This window comes from Vanacampus margaritifer, chromosome 7, assembly GCF_051991255.1.
Source record: "Vanacampus margaritifer isolate UIUO_Vmar chromosome 7, RoL_Vmar_1.0, whole genome shotgun sequence".
In the NCBI taxonomy this organism is placed as follows: Eukaryota; Metazoa; Chordata; class Actinopteri; order Syngnathiformes; family Syngnathidae; genus Vanacampus; species Vanacampus margaritifer.
The window spans coordinates 6,615,456-6,621,455 of record NC_135438.1 but is presented as its reverse complement, the minus strand read 5'-3'; positions in this window follow the sequence as shown (position 1 = coordinate 6,621,455).

The window sequence follows — 6,000 nt, the reverse complement described above, 5'->3', positions numbered from 1 at the left end:
TTGCCCCAACCCCCCCACACCCCACTCCACAACCTGCCAAATCACCCCAACCCGAACCACCAAGGATAAGAAAGGAGCCAGAAAGGTTGCTTAAAAACACCTCAGCCCCATGAAATGCCACAAAGTTCAATGGCAAAAAATGAGTTGAGTTGCTTTCCATTAGCCAACTTTTCAGTCAATGGTCCAAAAAATTTTTTTTTTTTATTGATGAGCAGCAGAAAGAATTCTCCAGTCTATAAAACCACCCAAAAAAATCATCCAAACTCATCAGCAGAAACTTCATCATGCATCAAGCGAATAAGCAAAAACATAGAGCCGCCATAACAAAAGGACTTCATCAGGGGGTCAAATTGGAAGGTCTCAGACTGGCCAAGTCATTCACTGGACCCCAACTCAATATGCATTTTACCACCTGAAGAGGAGACTAAAAGGCAAAATCCCAATAAACAAACAAGAACTGAAAGAGGCCACATGTAAAGTGGATCTAAAAAGTCTACACACCCTTGTTTGAATGCCAAGTGTGACATAAAAAATGGACTCAAAATGATATAAATCACAGTGAGTAATGACATGTACAATCCCCTCCAAAATGATTGGATTCCTTTGTTTTTGTTATATACTGAAGACATTTGGCTTTCAGTTCAAAAGATGCGACAAGTTCAGAATTCCAACTTTTATTTCACGGTATATACATCTAAATGTGTTGAACAATTCAAGACAAAAAAAGCAAAAGTATTAGAATAGACATTACATTCATTTCAAGTGAATAACATTAAATATTTGGTAGAATAAAACGTATTTGCTTCAATCAAGCCTCTGACCCATTAACTGTTGCGTTCATTTGAAATGCTTTTCCAGGCTAACTCGCTTTTCAGTCATTAGACGGTCTTACCTTGATATTCGTACCCAAACCAAATGACATTTTTCTCATATAAATCTTGGCTTATTATTCATTTACTCTAATCAATCAAGTTATTAACTCATTCACTGCCATTGTCGGCTATAGGCGTCCAAAAATTCATTTGAACATTTTTTTCCCGATTTTTGTACGAAAACCTAGAATTTTTTTATTGCATCAGAACAGATATTAAATTTGTCATTAATCGTGAGTTAACTAATGAAGTCATGCGATTAATTACGATAAAAAAATTTAATCACCTGACGCCCTTAATTTTTAATAATCTTTTCTAAAAAAAAAAACAATTATTAAAAATTATTATTATTATTATCTTTTTTAAAGAAAAGATTATTAAAAATTAGGGGCATCAGGCAATTAAAATTTGTAATCGTAATTAATCGTATGACTTCACTAGTTAAATCACGATTAATCACAAATTTTATATCTGTTCAAAATGTACCCCCCCCCCAAAAAAATTCTAGGTTTTCATACTCTTGTTAACAAAAATTCAAAAAAAAAGTTAAACTAGTTCAAATGAATTTTTGACGTCTATAGCTGTCAATGGCAGTGAATGAGTTAAGCACACCCAGAGAGACTTTTACTGTCATGCCGCAATATAAAAGGGGATTATTTATCCATCAATATCTTAAAATGGCTCCGGAGAGCTCTGAGAAATGACGTTGACCCACCAGCAGGAGATTACTTAATTGATTCGTTTAACAGTTTCGATTTTAACGAACGCCCCGAAAGAAGCCGTTTTCTTTCCGTGTGCAGCGCTGAAAAAAAAAAAAAAACATTCTCTTTTTCCGCGGCTAAAACTCCAACCGTGCAGCCTCCCATCACTTGCGTTCACACATTCCTCGGCGAAAATTCCCTTTCATGCCACGCAGGCCCGGCTCGTAATTATCACGTTGTTGGCGGCCATTAGGCGTTTGATTTATCGTCCTTTGGCAGGCGGCGACAGCGGAGGTCTCTCCCCCGCCCGCCCGTCTCGGACGTGTGTGAAATGCGCGAGCGCGTAGAGGACTGGTGGGGGGGGGGCCTTTGGGGGAGAAGCATATGTCTGCGCTGTCACACAGCCACTTGTTAGAGGAAGTTTAGCCTCGCTGTGCCTGCAGCCACTGCCTTTATTATTAACAACACGTCTGCCCTCGCGGGAGACGCTCCAAGGTAACATCGTGGACAGAAAAAAATTGTGCTAGGTGTTCAACTTCCTGTCATGTGACTCCTGTGAGTACATCCAGTACTGGAAGTTGGGCTGTCGTTAGTTTGAGCAACGCTATAACGACCACAATTGCAAGGATTTTGGGGTGCACGTTTTTTTTTTTTTTTTTTTACAATTTCATACTGTTTGTAAGCAACAGGTGCCAGGATAGCGAAAACTTTTCCCTGGCATGTAGTCAGGCCATTCGAGGCCTCTGCAGGCCCGGTCAGAAGCACGGACCGACATTTTGCTGCTGTCAGGCGGAATCCTTGTAGCTCCAAAATCATAATTTTTCATAAGAACCCCCAAAACAGCATGTTTGTTCAACCATTAAAATTGCCTCGTCAAAAAGAGCAAGCCATTGTCAACACTTAAGATTTTGTAAAAAATGGACATTTGCAATATGTGGAGAGATTGCCCGAGAAAACCAAAATGGATGCCTGTGAAATGATATGAAATGATGCACAATGATATTAAATAATGTGGAATGGGATTGAAATGGGGATTTTTTTTTGGGGGGGGGACTTGAAAGTTTTTGCCAAGCTGAAAATCGTTACCAACGTGAATTAAATGTGGTGAAGGTTTTGAATTTCAATTGGGGATGATGAATCTGTTTTGTTGAATGTCATTGGGAATGAATGGGGGAATTTTGTGGGAATTTTAGGGGTAAAAATGCACAATTGTTGGTCAGTGAGAATTTTTGGCAAGTTGAAAATTGTTTGAATTGTCTGAATTTCAAATAGGAACAATGCGAATCTGTAAAGTTGAATGTCTCATTGGGAAGGATTTTTGTTGAATTTGGGGAAAACTAAATTTTTTAAATGATAAAAATAATAGCCCACATTTTGTAAATGTTTAGATTATGTTGAAATTTGAATGATGTGAATCGGATAAATAATGTGCAAGTAGATACAAGTCAAAACATCCAACCGTCACACCCATAGCGTAGAAACAATAACTTTAATTTTGAAACTACATTTTATATATGTGGAAGTTGTTTTTTTTTTTTTTTAAATCATTAGAAATTCACAGTTTTGCTAACACCACTCGTGAAATTAATTTTCACAATTTAATAAATGTAAAAACAAATTCTATCGGGTGGGTGGGGGGTGGGTCTAAATGAACCAGTAGAAGATGTGAGTGAGAAGGATAAATCAAGTGGATGTTGTAAATAGTTGAACAAAGATTGAAAGACTGACTTCTGAAGAGATTCTAAAGGGACAGACTGGGAACGAAGGCATTTTCTTGAAGGTGCGTATTCATTTATTGATTTATTTGGTGTCATGCGCCATTAAAGGTATTCATTCATTCATTCATTCTGCGAACCACTTATCCTCACTAGGGTCGCGGCAAGACACTAAAATGAACAGTAGGCATCCGCAAATATATCAAACAAAGAGTGTCCTCATGCTTGGGAATCGAGCACTTAAAAGAAACCCAGGCAAATAAAATGGTTTACCTTTGAACAAATGCTTGAGCCTTTCTTCATCTGACATTGTAAACAAATATACACACACATCAGACAATCTGCAAAAATAATTGCCTCCTCAATTCAGAATAGAGAAAAAAAGACAATGAAACAAAAAAAGTATTCAAAACTGGGTTGACTTGAGTCATTTAGCAAGAACGGCTAGCTTGCTAGCATGACTGCGCGCTATCCATTCCAGGAAAGTAAATTAGTTAGCCGCTCCCTCACTGATCAGGTCAACTGTCTGAATTTTCCATCAACATATGTTCCATCTCCCTCGGAAGCAACTTATCTCACGTGACATCTTCTTTTCCACGTTTAAACGACGGCGGTAGAGAAGAAAGCTAAAATCATCATTGGAGCCATTTCCCCTGTTATCGCAATGGCGTCGCCCTGATCAAATGACACGGGAGGATTTATTTGCTAGCGCTGCCATCCCAGATCAGCACAACCGCTGCCACCCGGAAGAAGGCATGACGTCATGTTGAAAAGGTAGATCGGCTCCTTAGAGACAGGAAGTCTGGCTTTTCCGCGATTGGTCACATGCGACGCAGCGCGCATGTAATCTGATCGCTTGTAAATGTCGCCTGCATAATTCACTGCAAATGGTCGGACACCGCGAATGTCTTTTGTTGGATTCTGCTCAGCTCGGAGAAGTGGAAGCCAAATGGAACCATTTCAACCACATATAACATTTTTGTGTCAATAATTTCACACGTACTGTCTAATGTGCTGCAAAACCATACATTCATTTGAAAATTGTATTATTTTTGTAAAAACACAAACAGTTGCCAACATTTGGGAAAATTCACCCATTACAACTTCATGATAAGGACGTTCGATACCACTTTTCCCCCCTACACCGATACCAGTAAAGAGTTCTCAACACTTGCCTGAGGAATACAATGACAGGATGACAAAATAATAAACTTTTACACTGGTGCTTGTTCGTTGACCGAGTTTGTAACTCAAATCATCTTTCTCAACTGAAATGAATTGATATAGCATTAATCCGTTCCCACATGTTAATTAGTCAGAAAAATAATTGTATGCAGTATAGTAAAACATGCAGCAAAAACAAATATAATTTTCCATTGCGGTACAACTGTAGTAGTAACACAGTGACTCGTTTACCTACCGTAATTGTACGCCTTTTTTTGTCCGCGTCGTGCCCAGTTGGTAAACTTTCGCCGTCTCCACCACATCCATAATTTCAGCGACCTTAGCACACAGTAGTGGAAGGACATTAGTGTGGTTACCAATACCAGTAATCCTTTTGACAAATAACATTTTAACATTTCCCCCCAAAATAATGACAACGTTTTAAAGAAAGACCTACATTTCTCAATATAGCATTTCCCTTAAAATTGCATGAAATTTATGGCAATTTTTTATTCTTCTAATTTCTAGTTCCTGATCATGAAATGGCCACAAGAGTAGCAAGTGCCATTACCTGATATCGATACTCGCCCATCCCTAATTATTATTCTTTAAGTTTTAAATGAAAAGTTTTTTTTTTATATTTCTTACACTGTTAGATAGTTAAACAAATGGACCTAAAAACATTATTGGTGTTGCCGAGGAAATGAACACCAAAAATGTGAACTATTGGTATTGTGAAAAAAAGTATGGCACACCACTAGCGATGATGAGGAGCTTCCAATGGAAGGTCGGTAGCATCTTCTTCTTTCCTTGCATCCCCTCCTCACTCACTTGCCAATAACGGCATATGCAAAAATGGCACACAAACACACACAGTGGGAGGAGAAGGAGCAGCCATCAGTCAAAGAGTGTTGGCGCTGCAGGTCTGGGGGCATTTACATAGATAGATGATGGAGAGATTATGGGGCGTCAAGGTTATTAATCACGCCGCTGAGGAGGAGGAGGAGGAGGAGGAGGAGGAGGGGGAGGAGGGCGCCTGCCCGGTGTCACTCTTCTCTCCGGGGATGCCTCTTTACGCCGCATATGTCTTTTGTGCCGTTCCCCGCTGCTCCATTGGCCGCCTCGCTCAACCACAGAGGAATTGCAGCGGAGGCGCCGCCGTACAATCCAATATGGCTGCAGGGGAGGTGTCGTGCTGACAAGTCTACCTGCGCACCAAAGAATCACAGACACACAAATTTCTTTGGGAAATGGCGCGCACACACCCACACACCACTTCTTTTGGGAAATTCGTTCAATTTATTGTTGTTAATAATGTTGTGCCATGTGAAGCATTTGTTTTTTTCTGTCTGTTCTATCTATCTATCTATCTATTTTAGCTAGCTAATCTATCTATCTATTTAGCAAGATAATCTATATATTTTAGCTAGCTAATCTATCTATCTATCCATCTATTTATCTATCTATCTATCCATCCATCCATCTATCTATCTATGCATCTATTTTAGCAAGCTAATCTATTTTAGCTAGCTAATCTATCCATCTATG